The sequence below is a fragment of the Canis lupus genome, chromosome 4 (genome assembly GCF_003254725.2).
Source record: "Canis lupus dingo isolate Sandy chromosome 4, ASM325472v2, whole genome shotgun sequence".
In the NCBI taxonomy this organism is placed as follows: Eukaryota; Metazoa; Chordata; class Mammalia; order Carnivora; family Canidae; genus Canis; species Canis lupus.
Window position 1 is genome coordinate 55,506,226 of NC_064246.1, and position 20,847 is coordinate 55,527,072.

Below are 20,847 nucleotides of genomic sequence, written 5' to 3' on the forward strand. Positions count from 1 at the left end.
CCATCAATAGAATAGATATATAAATTGTGCTATATTTCCCAAATTGAAAAGTATACAGTGATGGAAATAAACTACAGCTACACATAGCAACTTGAATGCATCTCACAAATATAATGTTGAGCAAAAGCAGCCAGGCACAAAAGAAAACATACTGTATGACCCGGTGATAGAAAGTGCAACGCCAGGCAAAATTAACCAGGATATAAGATGTCAGAACACTGTTTACCCTGGGGGGCATGGCTAGTGACTGGATGGACCATGCAGGGAGGCATCTGACTGTAGGTAACACTGTATAAGCATTTGGTGAAATGTATCAATCTGTACATTTATGACTGTGTGCTTTCCTACATATGTTCTACAAGTCAACAAAACATGAATTAATTAAGTAGCTGCAAGCAAATACATCCATCAGGTAGAGCAAGCCAAGGATGTCACTTTGGGCAGAGGAAATAACACAAGGAAAGTTGCAAGAGTGGGAAGGAGAAAACAATCCAGCTTGCTCACAACATGGGTATTACAATATTTTGCCATAAACAAATGATCCCAAAACAAGGATTAAAAACAATGACACTTATTTGCTCATAATTCTGAAAAGTGGCGGTTTGGGCTGGGCTTAGTGAGGTAGTCCTGTCTCAGCTAAGGTCACTCATACGAGTGTATGTAGTCAGAAGCATTGACTGGGGCTAGCTAGCCTAAGATGGCCTGTGCTGTTTATCCTTTTTGCCTGCTCTAGGAAAATGAATATGGGCCCTTTAAATATGTTTCCTCTGCCAGCTAGCAGGATCCTCAGTTTTGTCAGTATTGGAAGCTGGGGATACATTAAGTAAGAAAGTTCAGAATCCACTTCACCAGAATCCTGCAGCGTGTGTGGGTCCCCTATGCCCAGTTCTGCAGTGCATGGCTTCTCTAGCGTCGGGCTCTGACAGTGCATAGTGGCCAGCAGCACCCAGCAGCCAAAAGCTTCCCCAGAAATCTCTCTTGAGGGATTTTGTAGCAAAGTGTCTCTGGTGAGACATTTCCCTAAGAATGGCTTTCCTAGAACACAGGAGGACACAATTCCAGCAACTGGCATGGTACCGCAGTGACCCCTCTGCCATGTCCTCTGGGATGAGATCTGGATCTCAGCCCTGGGCAGGGGCTGGGCAGTGGGTGTGGGGGGTGGGGGCTCTACTTCAGGTGCTCTATGTCCACCCTAATGGTTGCTCCTTCTATTTGCTATTCTTGTATTCTTCAGAGTTCTCTTTACTTCTTATTAGTCAGTCCCTTGTTACTTCAACCCCCCATTATAATTGATAATTCTTTATATTAAACTTTTCCTGTTCAAAGTACTATATGGTTTCTCTCCCCTGGTTAGACCTATGTCTCACGCATCTGTCTGGTTGTTGGTGCTGGATATTGACTGTGCCTTTCTCTCCAAATGTCTCCAGCAAGATAACCTTGAGGTTTTTTTTAACATGGCAGCTGTGTCCCAAAACATGAATGCTGAAAATGTAAGGCTTCTTGAGGCCAAGGCTCAGATGCACCATAACATCATGTTAACTGATATCTATCAGTCAAAATAAGCCATTGAGTAAGCACAGATTCAAAAGGAGAAAAAATAAACTCTATCTCTTGATTGGAAAAGTGGCAAAGTCACATTGCAGATGGGCATGGGCACAGGACTGGTGGGAATGTTGCAGCCATCATTGCGAACAACCTCCCACAGTCCCAGAGCATCAGAAACAGCAGAATACTTCTTGAAAGTCTATTCCTTGACCCTACTCCAGAGCTGCTAAATCCAAATATCTGGGGTGGGATTTGGGAGTCTAAAATTTTAACATTCTTCCTCTTCCTATCCCAGCCTAGGTGATTCATACCCATAATAAAACTTGAGAACTATTCATCTATGCTCACACAATATCTGTTTTCATTCATCGCTTTGAAAATATTGTTCCAATGCCTTCTGGGCCTTCATTATTTCTGTGGAGAATCTGTTAGTTTCATTGTTGCTGCCTTCAAGATTTACCCCTTATCTCTGGTTTTCAGCAGTTATACCATATAGGTCCTAGTTCAGTTTTTTCTTTATTTATTCTGCATGGAGTTTAAAGTGATTCTTAAATCTGTGGCTTGGGGTCTTTCATTGGGCTTTGGAAATTATTGACTATCATTACAATATTGCTTCCAGGATCATTTCATTTCTCTGAGTCTCTTCTCCTCTCTTCCTCCCCATCTCCTCTTCCTTCCTTCCTCTTCCTTTTTCTCTAACCCACCCCTTTGCTGCAAGTCTCTCTTGGGACTTCAATTATACATATTTAGACATTTTCACCATGTTCCATATGACTCTCTTCTTTATTATATGTGCTGTAGTCTGGGTACTTTCTATTGCCTGTCCTTCACTAATTTTATCTTCAGCTGTGCTAATATGCTGTACTGTTATATGCATCTATTGACTTCTTTTTTTTTTCTATCTATTGACTTTTTAATTTCAGTTTTGTATTTCAGGCTCAGAATTTTCTTTTTTCTTTTTTTTTTAAGATTTATTTATTTATTTATTCATGATAGATATCGAGAGAGAAAGAGAGAGGCAGAGACACAGAAGGAAGGAGAAGCAGGCTCCATGCCGGGAGCCCAATGCAGGACTTGATCCTGGGACTCCAGGATCGTGCCCTGGGCCAAAGGCAGACGCCAAACCGCTGAGCCACCCAGGGATCCCCTGGGCTCAGAATTTTCATTTGATTTTCCTTGGTAGATTCTAGTTCTCTTCTGAAATTCACCATCTTGTCAATCAATTTCTTTCTTTTTTAAAAAAATATTTTATTTTTTAGAGAAAGAGAGAGAGACAGAGAGAACAAGAGGAAGGATGGTCAGAGGGAGAAGCAGACTCCCTGCTGAGCAGGGAGCCCAATGCAGGGCTCAATCCCAGGACTCCAGGATCATGACCTAAGCCCACGCTTAACTGACTGAGCCACAGGTACCCCTTGTCAATTAATTTCTTGACTATAAAAATCATGTTTTAAAGTTCATATCTTAAAAAAAAAGAGAGTCCATATCTTACAGTACTAATATATGGATCTTCTGGGGACCTATTTCTATTGTCTATTTTTTCTCTTGGTTTTCAGCCATTTGGTCTGCCTACTGAGATTTTTTGAAATTTTTATTGAATGCTAGATATTGTATATGAAAAGAATTATATGAAAAGTTGATACCCTAAATGGTATTATCTTCCTTCAGAGAAATTTTTACTTCTACTTTAGGCAAGCAAGAGTCTTTTTTTTTTTTTTTTTCAAGCAAGAGTCTTATAAGGGATTGAATTGATTATATGCTAATCTTCAGTTTTGTGGAGCTGGTCTATTTCTGAGTCACCTCTACTCCTAGGGTAGAACCCTCTAGGGGTTCCATTTGAAAGCTTGGGGTGTTTATTAGGGATACTCCTACTTGGTGGACCCTGAAATCCATCTTTTATATCTCAGCTTCATAACACCTTCAGATACTCAGCTTCTGCTCAGCTTCTTAGTCATCTTTTGAGAAACAGCATATTCCTTGAAGGGCAAACTGGCAGCTGAATATGGACCTTACCTCTCTGCATTTCTCTTATCTCTGGAATCTTGAACCCTCAGGTTCTTGTTGCTTTGGTAGCTCTCTAATGCTTTCACACACAACACACACACACACACACACACACACACACAGTTATTTTCAGCTCATTGGACAAGTCTCAGTGGGAGGGTTGGTGTTCAACAAGCTATTCCATAATTATTGGGAATATAAAACCTTTGCTCATCTAACATTTATGCTATATTTTTTAAGTGGGCAGAAACCAGCCTTACTCCTCTCTGTAGTGCCAGAGACTCCCTTTCTTTAAATTCTTAATGGATACCATTTGAAAAAAATGAATAACAGTTTATAAATTGCCTTTACTTTAATAATTTTAAACTGCAGACAAAAGAAATGGCTTTTCTATAGTCCTAGATATTGGGCCCAGAGAAGACCTGCCCAAAGGTTCCATGACTAAGGTCTATTAAGAAGTGAGTGGCCTACCTGGGTCTGGTATACAGAACCAAAACGGTGCTTTCCCTTACTCTGCCAGATTGTACTGTGATGTAATGGTCAAGAACATCATGGGCTTGGGTGTCAAGCAGATCTGAGTTTATTTTTTTTAATTTTTTTTAATTTTTTTTTATTATTTATTTATGATAGTCACACAGAGAGAGAGAGCGAGAGAGAGAGGCAGAGACACAGGCAGAGGGAGAAGCAGGCTCCATGCACCGGGAGCCTGACGTGGGATTCGATCCCGGGTCTCCAGGATCGCGCCCTGGGCCAAAGGCAGGCGCCAAACCGCTGCGCCACCCAGGGTTCCCCAGATCTGAGTTTAAATCTCGGTTCTGTCACTTACTAACTGTGTGGCCTTGGACAGGTTACATGAACTCTTGGAGCTTTAGATTCCTCTTCTGGTAAAGTGGAAATATTAATAGGAGCTACTCAAGATAGTGTTGTTGTGAAGACTAAAGTGGGCCAACGTGTATAAAGTACTTGGCAGAGTCACCCTATCTGTAAATAGGAATTATTCTTTAAGAGAGGATCAGAATGGTAACAAGTGCCTCATTCCTATGAGTTTCACAGGTCGTGCAGCAACCAATTATATCTTGCCACTTCCCCTCCCCTGAGGCTGGGGGCTCTACTCCCTGGAGGCTCATGGTTCTCCTCATGCAAAATACCCACCCCAGAACCGGATGACAGTCTCAAACCAATGAAGGCTGGAGTAGAAGGAATAGTCTTTGCTTCTTGGGGGTCATCAGGACCTTACTGCCTGCTTCCCTCCTGATGCAGGCCCCTCTAAAGCCTGGTGGTCTGGGTAGATGGAGAATCAGCAGCCCAGATACTAGGGTGGCAGGGCTGAAAGACTCCAAACCTTTCTCTTCCACTGGCCCCCAAACACGTCCTTATGGCAGAGTGGTTAAGAGCACAGAATCCAGAAAAAACAAAAAACAAAAAACAAAAACAAAAACAAAACAAAAAACAGAAAACACAGATGGCGTTCAAATCTTAGCTTCATCATTTCCTAATTGTGGGATCTTAGTTAAATCCCTTAACTTTTCTTACTCAGTTTCCTCATCTGTATAATGGAGTTGATAGTAGTACCTACCTATAGAACTGTTTGAATGAGCCCAATAAATAATAGCTCTCATTTTATTTCTCCTGTTATTTTTCCCCCAGAATATATAAGTCAGAAGGAAATAGTAGAAGTTAGAACTAGAACCTTTGTCTTCAGACTCTCCCTTTCTCCACCATTTGCCCACACCACCCCTAAAATTTCTCCTGCTCAGGGGTTAAAGCATTATTTCCCAACTTTTCCTATCACAATACATGATAATATTTGTTTTTTTTTTAAATACATGATAATATTTGAATACTACCTGGGCTATCCCAATGAAGCTGTTTGAAGCCTGCATGTGCCAGTCTCATCAGATTTGGGGGCTCAGGCTGCCCTAGGTTCCACCTGGCCCCTCCACCTGAGGGCTCTATGTTTCAGCATACTTATAACCTGTCACTGTCCCCTGGCTGGGGCTCTTTGGGTTAAGATGTTGACAACCCCACATAAGGGCCAGTGTTGCACTGCCCAGAAGTGACACATTAACCCATTGTTGGTAAATCAGTCCTGGACCAGTTATTCAGTCTTCCGTTTGGAGTCCAGAGGCCAGAGCCAAGAACATGGAGATTGGGAAGAAATCAGATGTCGGCTCCTGTCCAGCCTCTGCCTCAAACTCATGTGACTTTGGACAAGCCATTACTCTTTTCTGTACTTTACTTTTCCATCTGAAGCAGAAAAGAATTAGACTAGAGGAAAGATCTACACGGTCCCTTTTGGCACTGACATTCTAAGAATCCAGGATTCTATGAATTCCCCCATCACACAGCAGTATTCTTTTCCTGGTGACCTGGTTCCTGCCTCTGATTCAGATAAGTGTAGCAAATAGTAGACTCTCCAACTGTGCAGATGCTCCCAGCTCTCCTCACAGTTTACTGGCTGGCTAGTCTTTGAAATTAACCCCTGCGAAGTCTTGACAGAGGGCAGAGCCAAACTTGCCCCATGCCCCCATCAACAGAACTCCTCTGAGTCCTCTACACATTCAGCTTACTCCTGCCCCCCAGACCAGCCTCTGGGAGAGAGGCATTCCTAATTTCATCTCTTCTTCCCACAGCTCTCGGGCTTATAGTATGATCTGGGCTCATGGTAAAGGCAGGGAAGACTCCAGCAGCAGGAGTGCAGCAGCCTCCCTGCAAGAGGGAGGGAGAGTGTGGAGAGGCTGAAGGCAGATCCTGAGGAACCTGGGCCGTGACGCTCCAGAGGCTGGAGTTGGCCTGGTGTGTAGGGCAGAGACACCATGGGCCTTGAAGCAGAAGGACATGAACAAAACTTAGGATCACAAAGTGCTTGAGCTCTATGGAAGGTAGACTGGAGCAGAAAGAGAGAGAGACAGGGAACTGTTAGAAAAGTCAGGCCAGAGACCATGACATGGCAGTAGGGACAAAAATAGGAGGAACTGAGGAGGTCATTTGGCAGGCTGGGTGATTGACCGATTGGCGGTTCAACCACAAATCTGACTGTGTCACGTGCCAGCTGGGGTTACACCGCCATGGGTCAGAGGGACTATCTGCTTTGTTAGTATGGGGGACAAGACCTCAAGGAAGAGTAGAGTAATGAGTCTCAGGCTTAGAGATAGATACACTAAAATACCTCCAGTAGCTTTTTATGCTGCTTAAGATGTTTTCTCATTTGGTCCTCTGAACACGGGTCTGTTTTGCAACAAGAAGCTTAAGGTAGTGACACAATTAGAACCTCAAATTCAGGCCTCCTGACTCTTGGCCCCACACCTGGCCATAGAAATGGCTTCCCTAAACTGACTGGCAGGCAGAGGTGGTGGGAAGTTTGCTCCCACCCAGCTGCTCCCCATCGCCTCCTCGGGATTCCACAGCCCCCAGCCTGCCACCAAAGGGCAGTAGGCCTCTAGCTACATTCATGCCCCTGCTCCAGCTTTGCTCCTTGTCCTAGGAAGACATGGGTGGGGCCAAGTGAAGGTTCTTGACATTCAGACACAAACAGGTGATCCTCTTTTTTACAAAGGAATCTTATGAATCACTAACGTGAACTCAAATAAAAAAGAACCTGCTCAGGCCAAGGCAGACGTGGTTATCTGGTTGGCTGGTTGTCTTGACTGCCTCCCCCTCACCCCACCCCCCTCTGCATCCGGCAGCCTTTCAGAATCTGCAGGGTTCCATGGCCCACAGTTTGTAAGCTGCTGGACTGGAGGACTCCTCCTTAAGGATCCTCGAGTGAGGGATTCTCCACCGGGTCCACAAGTAGAATTCTCTGAATTTGGAAGGAAAAATTCTATCTCTATTTTCACCTCTAACTCAAGTTAAATACTTTGTTCCATTACCAATGTCAGCAGTGACCACAGTAATATTGACAGTTCCTGTGACTGTGTCACTAAGAGAAATGAGATATTTTCGTGTCACATTCTAGTGGTCATAATGTCATTTATGTTTATCACTTTAAAATGACAATAGTTATTATATCTGCTGCCAGATCTCATTTTTTAATTATTAATAAAGAATTATATATTAGGATGCCACACCATGTAAAAAATATCATGATAACTATATTTTGTTATGATTCATTTTCTTATGTATTTTGTTTTATACATTTAAAAACATTCTGAATATTACTCAGCCATTAGAAATGACAAATACCCACCATTTGCTTCAACATGGATGGAACTGGAGGGTATTATGCTGAGTGAAATAGGTCAATCGGAGAAGGACAAATATTATATGGTCCCATTCATTTGGGGAATGTAAAAAATAGTGAAAGGGAATAAAGGGGAAAGGAGAGAAAATGAGTGAAAATATCAGTGAGGGTGACAAAACATGAGAGACACCTAACTCTGGGAAATGAACAAGGGGTGGTAGAAAGGGAGGTGGGCGGGGAGTCGGGGTGACTGGGTGACAGGCACTGAGGGGGGCACTTGATAGGATGAACACTGGGTGTTATTCTATATGTTAGCAAATTGAACACTGATAAAAAATAAATTAAAAAATAATAAATTAAAAACATTCTGAAGAGGGGTCCTCTGGCTTTACAGATTGCCAGCAGAGTCCATGGCATCAGTAGGTTACAAGCCCCCGTCCTAGGACTTCTCTTCCAGAACAGAGGGGGCTGGGAGCTTGTTGAAGGTCCTGCCAAAAGAGGGCATGTAGGACCTAGGATCCCCGGAGGCCTCATGCTCCGATGTGCACACTCTGAGCCTGAGGAAAATGAGACAGGAAAGTGGGGCAGGAGCAAAGGGACTCTGAGAAGTGGAGCAGAAGCCAACAGGCCGGCTGGCAGGGCTCAGTCTAGTGGGACAGAACTGAATTCCTCAGCCACAACCCCAGCCAGGCTTCTGGGGGAGCCAGGACTTGGAGGTCCTAGTCTTGTTTCTCATTTCTCTGCCCAGTCTCAATTTTCTTCTCTGAGCTAATATAGTGGAAACAATGGCCTCACGTTGGAAAGAGACCCTGCTTCTGGATCTGACTCTTCCTTGCCTTGGTGAGTTACTTTGGGCAAGTCACTTCCCTTCCCCAGGCAGTTTCCATGTCCGTATAATTGCTGGTGTAAGCCCTGCTACAAGCCCTTGCCATGCGCACAGTAGACATTGCTGATAGCTCTTAGCGTATGATCATTCCATGCTCATAGGTAGCTTCAGAAGCCTTTTCAACACTACCAGTTGATAGGAATTAGCAAATGAAGTGAAATGTTTCTGCTATTGTTGGATTAGATGATCTACACATTTGCATCTGTACTAGTCCATCCATGCCTCTAAAGATCTGACCCCAGGAACTCAAAAAAGACCCTAGATAGAAGTGCAGACTTCTAAAGCATGGCTATTTCTCACTCATAGGTGTGTGCATGTGTATAGGAAAGAAAGAGAGAACATTCTTAGCTGGGCTGTAGATTTTCTCTTGTACACTCTATAGCAAAAATGAGGTCAGAATAGGACATTGAGATGTTGAAATCTCAATCAGGCTTCCCAGAACAGATGAGCAGAGGCAGATGGAAGTCGAACTCCAAGCAATGTTTGGAATGGGCATCATTCCAGAATCAGTGCCGCCAGGCCCTACCTGTTCCCAAATGGCTCATGTCACAAAAGACATCAGACATGCGGTGCAACAGAATGATGGTAACAAAGAGTGAATAACACCAACCACTCCTAGTGTAATTTACATGGATGTATATCATGCACAGCCAGGTGGTCAAGACGTGGATATGCTAGAGACTAATGGTTTCTCTCCCAAACAGCACAAAAAAACTACTTAGAAAGTTATTTCAGAGCATTAACTATCCCAGGGGACAGCTAAAGCCCAGACAAGTGTTGTAACTTACTTAAGGTCACAGTCAGTACAAGTGCTAGGACCAAGGTCTGGGTCTCTATAGACCTGTGTGACCAGGCTGGTATCACAAATTAGAGTGTGTTGGGTAGATAGTAGGGAGTGATGGGAACTGTGGCCAACTAGAGGTCACATGTTCTGTTTAAAGGCAGCAGCTGATTATCAGTTTAAGTTGATGGTTGGCATGGGAGGGTGTGAACTTATCCTGCCACGTTCTCCTGATTTTTAAAGAGAAGTCAGAATTGAGATTTTTATATTAAGCAGCCCCATTTTCAAATGCTGACATCTAAATTTTAATAGGTTAAAACAAAACAAAACACTGTGTAGACCAAACAAATTGGATCTGGGGACTTTAGTATTTGGTCTGATTTGCAACCTCTAGTAGAACAAGTAAAAGCCCCTGCTGTGAATTCAGCTGTACAAAGATCTGAATCATGCTTCTGCCATTTGTTAGTTAAGCAGTCTCACCCAAGATCTGTAACCTCTCTGAGCCTTGGAGTTTTCATCTGTAAAATGGGAATTGAACACTAAAATGGACTACTGTCCAGATTAAGCAAAGTAATGAAAACAGCACAATCATTTGCTCATCGTAGGTGCTCCGTAGATGTAGCCCCTCCCCGCAAAGTGCCTCTGAACTTAACAGCGGTCTGATGAACACCCACCCCAAGGCACCCCAGTCCATCCACCTCAAGCTTATTTTCCTGCGAGGTATCAGTGCTCAGTGTCTGTAGAACTCTAACGTAGACACGCAAGGCCCTCAAACATGCTCACACATAGCTTGCATACCCCCCCTTGGGAGGATTTGGAGATGCCAAGTTTGGTTACCTAGGAAGGATGTTTAAGAGACTTCCCTGGGGTGCAGCCACAACCTTCTCATGTTGTTTAGAAGAGAGGCCTGCACACTGCAGGGGGTTGGCTAACGTGACCTATTGGGAGCCTTCACAGCATTAGAATTTTTCAACTTGAATTTTGTTAGCTCATGTGCTCAAACACACATGCACACACATGCTTTTGCCTACCATCTGCCCAAAGCCTAGGCAAGAAGGGCTGCCTTTCCCATTCCCGGGAAACTTCCATTCTAGCTCTCACTCCACTCATTCTGGGAAAGGAGGTACCACCAAGACCCTTGAACCAGCAGTCCTTGAGACTGATTTGCTTAGCAGGGAGCAATGGGAGAAGGGACAGGATAAAGAAGCTTAAATGACTGAATAGAAGGGGCTTGGGATCTTGACCAGACCCCGAAGCAAGAAGCAAAAACAGCCCTCTGGATTCAGGGGAATGGACAGGTTCCAAAGACCTGCTCATCCATTGTCTCCAGAAGTCTCTTGCCACCCCAGATGATGGCAGGGCTATGAGGGACTCCATTTTATGGATGGGGAGACAGACCGAAATGTCTAGCTCTGAATCAGTTTATCCAATCCACTCTAAGGATCAGGTGCCCTCCTGATTGGGGCTCCTCTAATAGAACAAGTATGTGGGTTCTGAGTCCCTGCCCTAAGCTGAACCCCAACTTAACAACACCACCACTACCACTTAGCCAGCCAACACTTTTGCTATTTCTCCACTCCCACCTCATTTTAGAATTTAGAAGACATTGAAGCAGAGAAAAGTGACTTACACCCAAGGTCACCAGGAGGTCTCAAAGTCTGTGTTTGAACTCAAGGTTGTCTGATGCCAGCCACATATTATACTGTCTCATACATGAGGGCCACATTCCCAGCCTGGGTTTCAGTTCCATTAGAAAATACCATGACTCAGTGAGCTGTTTCCCCTGCTTTTTGTTTATATGAGTCTGTATTTCAAAAAAGTCCCAATAAATGGTATTGTAAAAAAAAGGAAGAGAACTTAATGAGCAACCATAATCCCATCACAATTAGAATAATTCTTTTTTTTTTTAGAATAATTCTTTATCAAGGAGGTCACGTTTTATAAAACAGCCATTACTCTATTTTGTCAATTCTAAGATGCATGTCTGTGGGGTTTTTTGTTTCCATCTTTGAATTTGGGAAGCATTTTAAAATCTGTGGACTCTGAGCTTCCAAGATGTACACTATTTTATTTGGCCCTAAGAATAATCTGGGGAAGCAAGCATTGCCAAGATTATAATCCCCATTTTACAGCTGGGAAAACTGAGGTTCAAAGAGGTTAGGCAATTTGCCTGAGGTTACAGAGCTAGTCAATGCAGATTAGTCCTGTGCCCTGATTCCCAGCACAAGCTGTGTCTGCCATATGCTCCTGGACTCCAAACCCTGTGCTCACGTGCACCTGTTTCCATCACCCCACTGGTCAACCCATGGTGGAAGACTGAGGGACCTCTCAGTTTCCCCCATCCAGGGTTGTCTAACCTCAGGCAGAGCAGCGGATGAACCCAGTGTGAGGTCTTCAAGGAGCAGTCTAGCCCCAAATAGGAAGTTTTCAGGTCACAGGATCCCACTTTCAAGAATGCAGCCCATGAGACACCTCGGTAAGCTCAGCAGTTGAGCATTTGCATTCAGCTCAGGGTGTGATCCCGGGGTCCTGGGATGGAGTCCCACATTAGGCTCCCTGTGAGGAGTCTGTTTCTCCCTCTATGTCTCTGCCTCTCTCTCTGTCTCTCATGAATAAGTAAATAAAATCTTACAAAAAAAAAAAAAAAAGAGAGAGAGAGAGAGAGAATGCAACCTATGTATTGTAGAGACCCAAGCCAGGCCTAGGGTGTGAAGGCGGTATTTCTGCCTGGTATGCTCATGATCCATGCAAGCTAGATCTAGGGGCTCCCACCTAGGATCCCCATCCTCTGAAAATTGCCCTATTTCTCATATTTCAAAAGACCAAATGAAAAGCAAATATTGACTCTAGATAAGCTTGCACAGGCTGCTTAAAACAGCACATTTCTTTACTTTTGGTTTAACTTACATCAGCTTGATGTTTCATGGCAGTTCGTTCCTGCTGACCAGAAAACAATGATTGGCTATTATGGGGTCCCAATTCACAAAGAAGGGGAAAACCAGTTAATGACATGTAACAGGTACAGCTCGGCAGACAAAAATCTTTCAAAACAAGGGGTGTGATGGAAAAATAAGAGAAGGAGAAAGCTGACATGGAAATTTAAACTCATTTTCCCAGATGGAGAACATGAGGCTCAGAAAGCTGCAGTGACTTGTCAAGGTCACACAGCGGAGCTGAAACCAGCACCCAAAGTTTCTGCCCCTCAGGAGAAGCATCTTTCGACCAGACCCTGCTTTGCTGAGCTTCAAGAAACCCAGATTGTCAGTACTCACCAGGGCTGCTGAAAAGGGTCAGGACAGGGAAATGGCTTCTCCCTTGCACCTGTGGGCTCCTTCCTGGCGGGCAGTTGCCAAGGCCACGCTGTCTTTCCTCCCTGGGCGTCTGCCAGGGCAGCTAGGCATGGGAGCTGTCCTGGAAAGCCAGCTCTGGGCAAGGTGAAAGAGGCCTCTGAAGAAAGCAACCTCCAGGACATAAAATGACCAGGCCCTGGGGTCACGAAGTGGCCACGGAGGGCTTAATTTCATCTAGCTTGAACAGCTGCCTCTGGCCCCCACTGGGGAGCTCTCCAGGTGGCATGGCTGGTTTTCCTGCCAGCTGCTGGGTGCCTTTAAGAGAATGACTACAGTTCATTGGCTGAGCAAGGCTCCCCCTACCTCTTTACCTGAGCAGGTGAGAAAAGCCAGGCTAGGGGAGGGCTGGGGACTCAGGTGAGAAAACAAAACCGTGGCGACCAGCTGGCTCTCCCTTCCTTCACAGACAGCCCTTCCTTCCTGGGCTTCCTTCCTTATCCCCACCTCAACCACAGGACCAGCTGGAGGGAGAGAAAGGGCAAACATTCTGCAGACTGCCTAATGCCTCTCAGTTCACAAAGCTTCACTATCTCTACATAACCCTAGACCAGAGTTATTTGTATGTCTTCTCTGTCCATGGAGAACTGTCCTTGGAGATATGAAATGTCCAACTCACGCAGCTCTTGGAAGGAAGGTTGACAGAGTAGGACGGTGTGAGGATTCAAACCTGAGTCTCCTGCTTTTGACTTCCACCCACTGCTCCTGGACCAAATCACCTCCCTCTCTATAAGGCCTTTGACAAGCCACTCACTGCCTCAGTTTCCATATCTGTAAGATGGTACAGTCTTGCTTGTAGGTGAGTCTACACTCAGTTTGTTGAGTGTATCATAGACTTAGAGCTAAAAAGGACTTAGGAGATGATCTAGCTCATCCATGCATCTAGCAGCCATTGCTTCATTCTGCAGGCATTGTTATTCAGCAACTATTATGTGCCACACCTATTTTAAATCCTAGGGCTACATCGGTGAACAGGAAAGTCAAGGACCTTATTGAGTTTGCATTCTAGAAAGAGGAAAGACAGACATAAGTAAACAGATTAGATAGGTAAAAGTACCCTGAAGAAATGAAATAGGCTGATATGATAAAGTCATGGGGGGGGGGGGGCTAGTTTAGATTATGTGGTCGCTAAGGCCCTCTCTGATGAGGTGATATTGAAGCTGAGGCTTGAATAACCAGCCATTAGAAAAACCAGTCATTAGAGGAGCTGGAGCAAGAATCTTCCAGGAACGGAGAACTATAAGTGCAAAGGCCCTGAGGTAGGGGTATTTGGAGAATAGAAAGAAAGCTGCCTGTGGCTAGAATATAGTCCAATCCTTGTACTCCTTTTTAATAGATAAGGAAATGATTCAGAGCAATGGCTTGCCCAAGATCCCCTCTTGCAAATTTCTCTTTCCTTTCTTTATCCTCATTCATTATGGAGGGAAACTGAAGTCTGGAGTTCATCAGCACTTGAGTTACCAATAAAACAATCATTGTACGAGCCTACACTGCTTTGACCTCATGTTTCTTCCACTCTGTAGACATGTGTAAATTCCCAAAGGGCAGGGGCTATGATTTTAGGAGTTTCCTACATTGAAGAACCAAATCCTGACCAACAGAATATAGTGCTAAAAAAAAGCAGCAGCAATGTAAACTGCCCTATTGTGACATAAGGTCAGTACAGACCTTTCCTGTTCAATTCCTTTCCACTGTCATTTTCAGAATTTTTACTCTGATTTTTTAAAAGGGCTCTCTGTTGTCAGTCATCATGTTGTTGATGGTAACACTGGGATTGTTATTCTGAAACTGTTGGTAAGTAGTGTAGGGTAAAGCAAGTGAATTTCATGGTGGTGGTATTGGGAACCAGGACTTTTAATGTGAGAGAAAGGAAATACAAATGAAAGACAAAAGGGGTTAAGTAAAAATTTTATAATCCTGGATTTAAGTCAGAAGTTCCAGTGTGAATTTTTGATGCAGCTGATCTGAAAACAAACACCATATTCCCTGGCTCTGCCTATTGTTGTCAGGTCTAGAAATAACAATCAACACTTGAATGAGCACCTTTAGGGTCCAGACTATAGTCTCAAAATATGATTTTACATTTAAAGGATCCCAGGCTCCTCACAAAATAAATAGCTGATTCCAGCTCTGGAGTGGAAAATGTACAACATGTACATGGACTTTTAATGCCACAAACGAAGGAAACCAGAGTCATGGCAAAGGGGCTCAGGAAACAACCTGAAGAGACTCTTATTTGCCAAAGGCCAGATGATTTCAGCATCAGTCAAGAAAATAACTGCAATGAATAGGTAACATTAAACATATTTAAATCCATGAATTCATAATGATTTTTTTAAAATAAAAAACTTCAGTGATCATCTTTGAAAGATAGTAGGAAATCAACTCATTATTTTGAAAAGTGGTAAATAAAGGGAGACAAACATTTATTCTGTCTTTCCTGTACGAACTGTGCCTGAGGCAACCAGAATAGATGAAAGGAAGGTGCTTTTTATGTAAGCTTTCCAACAAATAAAATGAAACAGGAATGAAGAAGGATTAACTGGAATATCACCATTTTGCAACTCCTTATGGATTAGTTGATCTAACTGATAATACAAAAAGAGAAACAAGGGTGTTGGGGTTGCTCAGTGGTTGGGCATCTGCCTTTGGCATGATCTCAGGGTCATGGGATCAAGTACTACATCGGGCTCCCTGCAGGGAGTCTGCTTCTTCTTCTATGTCTCTGCCTCTCTCTGTGTGTCTCTCATGAATAAATAAATAAAATCTTAAAAAAAAAAAAAAAAGTGGGGATACCTGAGTGGCTCAGCAGTTGAGCATCTGCCGTAGGCTTGGGGCATGGTCCCAGAGTTCTGGGATCAAGTCCCACATTGGGCTACTTGTGTGGAGCCTGCTTCTCCCTCTGCCTATGTCTCTGCCTCTCTTTCTGTGTCACTCATGAATAAATAAATAAAATCTTAAAAATAAGAGAGAGAGAGAAACAAGTAGACATAATGGGCCCCTTGGTAGAATGAATCACCACATCCTATGGAGAAATCATGCCCCAAGAATCAAGCAGGAGTCTGATCAAGCCTTTGGAGTAGGTGTTGGCAAACTTTGTCTCCAATGGGCAAGCTTTTATAGGCTACAGTGTTTGACCTCTGCGGCAACTACTTTGCTGTTAGAGCACAAAAGGCAGCCGTGAACAATAGCTAAACAAATGAATGGAGCTGTGTTCCAACAAAATCCTGTTCACAAGGGTAGATGCTAGATTTGGTCCATGGACCATAGTTTGCCAACCCCTGTTCTTGACCCCACTACCAGTTTATAGGAAACACAGGGACTGTGGAACACATGAAATGACACCATGGAGACACAATAAGCAAAACCCAAACTGGGGGAAAGTCTAATAGGAAAATCAACCCGATTTCTTTAACAAATGAATGTCAAGATATTAAAAACAGAGAGGGAGGTACCTCTAGATTAAAAGAAACTTAAGAAATATTAGCCAATCACATTGTATGGACCTTATTTGAATCTTAATTGAAGCAATTATTTTTTTAAGATTGTTTTTATTTATTTGAGAGAGAAAGAGAGAGAGAGCACAAGTGAGTGGCAGAGGCAGAGGCAGAGGCAGAAGCAGACTCCCTACTGCACAGGGGGCCCGACGCGGGGCTCAATTCTAGGACCCTGATATGACCTGAGCCAAAGGCGCTTAGCTGACTAAACCACCCAGTCGCCCCTTAATTCAAGCAGTTATTTAAAAAAATTATGGGATAATTGGGTAAATGTGAACAGTGACCTGAGTATTTGATAATATGAAGGAATTATTGTTGAGATTTGGAGATATTTGATGATACATTGTGGTTGTGTTTTTTTTTTAAGTTGAGGATATTTTTTTTTTTAAGATTTTATTTATTTATTCATGAGAGACAGAGAGAGAGAGGCAGAGACCCAGGCAGAGGGAGAAGCAGGCTCCATGCAGGAAGTCCGACATGGGACTCGATCCCGGGTCTCCAGGATCACTCCCTGGGCCGAAGGCAGTGCTAAACCGCTGAGCCACCTAGGCTGCCCTGTGGTTGTGTTTAAAAGGAGGAGTCCTTATCTTTCAGAGACATTTGCTGAAATATTTAGAAATGAAATGGAATGATATCTCAGATTTGGTTAAAAATAATGAGTGGTGAAATCTAAAGGAAACAAAATTGGAGAGGGGTTGGATGGTGGATGACAGACAGGTACAGAGAAATTCATTACTCTATTCTCTCTGTTATTTTGTAAATACTTGAAAATTTCCACTCTGAAAAGTTAAAATATATTTATACCATTTCACACTCAACCAACTGACAAAATTTTAAAAATCTGACAAACTCGAAGTTTGTAAAGGATATAGGGAAAATGTAAATCTCACAGCTGGTGGGGATGTAAATTCCTACAATTTTTGATAGTGATTTGTGTATGCCTCATGATCCAAAAATTCCCCATCCAGATCTATACTCAAGAGAAACTTTAATCCATTAAGTGACATATAGAAGCATTTTTTAAATAGGAAAAATAGAAAACAACCAAAATGGATAATTTCTGGTATCTTTGGACCACAAGAGGTGGGGGGAGGCTAATGAAATGTAGAGATTGGAAATGGCAAATACATGTGGAGATAGGAGCCAGGGCCCCATCAGGATAGATTTAGCTCAACATATGTCGACCTGGTACCCACTCTGGGCCAAGCCCTTTCCTGAATGCTGAGGATACAGACGTGATGTCCCTCTAGGGCTTTAAAGTCTAGATATCAGAGGTAGAGGGGGGTTGACCCTGACATATCATTGAGCCCAACTTACCCATTTCATAGATGTGGAAAATGAGGCCCAGAGAAGCTAGTTGACTTGCCAAGGCTCCTGGTTGGTTTATGGGGGAACCAAGAATTGAAAGAGGTCTCTGATGCTCAGCAAAATCAGATCTTGGAGCCATACATCCTTAAGCTGAATCTTGACTCTGTAACTTATTAATTGTGATTTTGGCCAAGTTATTCTCTTTCCTCTGAAGTATAGCAATACTTCATAGGTCGATATGAGAATTAAATGAAATGATATACATAAAGCACTTGACCCCGTGACTGTAAAGGAGTCAGACCTCAGTGGATAGTTTATTTACCTTTACTGTTATTGATATTAGGAAAGACTTTAGGAAAAGGACAAAATGCTACATTCTGTGTTGCTCTCAAATGGTTAAATCTGTATGACTCCTGGTCCACCACCTGGAGCCCCCCAGTTCCTTGTAAAATGAGAATAATGGTGGAACCAACATCATGGGGTTGTTGTCATGATTAGATGAACTAATTAATGCCTAGCATATAGTAAGTCCTCAGTATATGGGAGCTATGATGCTGACGATGCAAGACTTCTATCCCAGGGTGTCAGGCTTAGAGATATAAACAAGAATTGACTGCATTTCCTGCCCTCAGAGTGCTTCAGTCCATTGGGGGATAGAGTCAGAGGCCACTCCTTCCTTTTCATTTCTCCCCCTGCTGTCACAGTGATTTTAACCATTTTATCTCACAAGGAAGCTGGCTTTAAAAATGACCAGGCCAGACCTACTAGGTCTGAACGCACAGGCACACTCACCTCTGCTGGTGAGAACCCCATTCCCAGCTCTGCAGAATCCCTGACTGCCTCAGGCTGCTGAAGCCAAAGCATCACATGCTCTGAATAATAAAGCCATCCAGAAAGTTCCCTGTGGCGAGCCAGGCACCACACTCTGGTCTGCACCCTCGGGGCCAAGCAGCCAGAAATATCACAAAAGGCCTGCCTTCAAAGCTGAGCTCCTGTCCCTAGCTTGCTGGAACCACGGAGCCCAGGGAGTTTCAATATCCAGTTCCTTCTCTTTCCTGATGCCTTCTCCTTTCACGGAAACCATGTGTATTTCTCACCCAAGACCCTATTTTTATAGAGCCCAACAGAACATTCTCAGTTGGCTCAGTGACCCCTGGTCCCAATTTCCCCAACCCTAGAGAGTAAAAACCATTGAGGATCAGAGAAAGACACAGTAAGACCAAAGTGAGATGAATGGAACCAGTTAAATATATTTGGTTCTCCTGTGGAAGCAGGAGTGAAGTTGTTCTTTCAAGAAGATGTCAAACCTGTCATTCTGCAACTGCTCGCAGGCTGCAAGCTGGAGGCACAGCCTGTCAGACGGTGTGGTTGTGCACAGTGATATCCTTGTGGGCAGGGGCTGTATCCGGTTCCCCACTCTGCCCAGCACTCAGCACCAAACCAGTGCTACAACTAGTGCTCTATCATAACAATCCTAACAGCCCAAACTGTTCCCTCTCGGCACTTATTGTGCTTGTAATTAAATAACTGCATGTACAATTATTTGTTTAATGCATGCCTCCCTGACAAGACTGTCAGTAATCCAGGGGCAAAGAGTGCCCCCAGCGTTGTCCACTATTGTATCCCTGGTGCTTAGAATGGGATCTGGCATGTACCTGGCATTCAGTGAATGTTTGTTGAATGAATAAATGAACACAGATGGCAAAGATGGCCACGGCAGTGGGCCAACCCACCCGCCAATCTTGATGGCCTACGCGGCCGCAGGTGCTGAGCCCATGACCAGGACAAAGGAAGCTGCCATTAGGCCATTTACTTCAAGATACTGACAGTGTTATGGGAAAGTGAGGAGGGAGGGGTTTGCTAATACCCAGGCTCAGCTATTCTTAGAAAGAGTCTGCCTCCTAGAAAGTCTACCCATTTACAAGAGACAAAGATGGAGTGGGAAGCAGGCTTGTCTGCTGGTTAACTAGGGCCTTTTCTTTTACCTCTACTTGGTGATTTGGAACAGTTGGCCTGGGAGTAGATGGATGATTTCAGCCTGGAGTTCATGGAATCTACTTTGTAGAATTGTTATAGGACACAAGAAGTAAATAGATGTGTAAATATTTACTATAGGACCTGACAGTGTACCAGTGCTCAGGAATGCTATGTGGAGTTACTGTGGTTGCTATCAATCCTCTGCCTTCCAAGGCTGCCCAGGGATGAAGGCACCTTGGATGGAGAATGTCAGGGCGCAAGTCTAGTGATAGATGCTGGGCTTCCCCAAGGCATCTCCTGGGACCAACCTGGCCAGATTGCAGGCAAGAGGGAGTGAATCATCTAGGTGATAGAAAGACCTCAAATTGACTTGGACAAAGTTGGCCCCCATAGCCCTTAAGTCCAGAGTGCAGACTTGCTCTGTGTACAACTGCATCCAGGAGCTCAAACACTATGAGGATGTCTCCTCCCAGACTCTGTCACCCTATCCTGCCTTCTGTGTCTGAGCTCCAGTCTCAAAGAGGCTGAGCCCCCACGGTGGCTTACAGCCTGTCTCAGCTCCCACAGAAAAGAGAAAGTGTCTCTTCCCCAAAGTTCAGATCAAACCCCCAGAATGGAGTCTCCTTGGCTGTAATCGAGTCACATGACCTCTCCAAAGCGATCACTGTGGCCAGGGTTGCAAAGCTCAGATTGGCAGAGCTGAGTCACATGCCCACCTGTGAGCCACCCATTGGAGTCCGCTCCACAGAAGGGGAGGGGAGGGTCCCCGAGCAACATAGGGTTGTTGTTGCCAGAGAAGGGAGAATGTTGCTGGGGCAGCAAAATAAATATGCACTGCAGATTGCAAACCTCTCTTCAGGTCAGATGACAAGAGCAATGTTACAGTGAGGCCAAACAAACGTCAATTCTGTCAGACAAATAAAGTGATAGGATCTGGAAGGATTCCCAGAGGGCAATGGGGCATTACTCAGCCATGTGCCAAAAAAACCTCTTCTATCGGGCCCATATCAGGGTGCCGTCACTTGGCTCCAGTTCTAAAATAAAGAAGGCCCCCCCAAAACTTAGCAACCTAGATAAATAATACTCAAATGCAGTTTTTTAAAAAACAAAATTAACACAAAAAATCCGTGACAAACAAAATTAGGGGCTTAGCACCAAACCTGGTACATATTTAGTGCTTGACAAAAGTTTATCATTACCATTACCATTTTTCATTCTGGAAATTCCTAAGAATAAGTTTACTGATGAATCATACACTACAGTAATGGTACTGTCTTCATTCACTCAACAAATGTTTATTGAGTATTATAAGTTTGGTGCTG

The 20,847-nt window shown here is 43.9% G+C and overlaps 1 protein-coding gene across 1 annotated transcript in view; it reads right to left on the reverse strand.

Annotated features, from left to right (window-relative positions):
* Positions 1-12,691, reverse strand: part of LARP1 (La ribonucleoprotein 1, translational regulator) — an 86,405-nt gene extending 73,714 nt beyond the window's left edge. The window contains exon 1 of the mRNA XM_049109210.1: positions 12,669-12,691. The gene's annotated coding sequence lies outside the window, so the exon portion shown is untranslated. The remainder of the gene's footprint in view (positions 1-12,668) is intronic.
* Between the last annotated feature and the right edge of the window lie 8,156 nt (positions 12,692-20,847).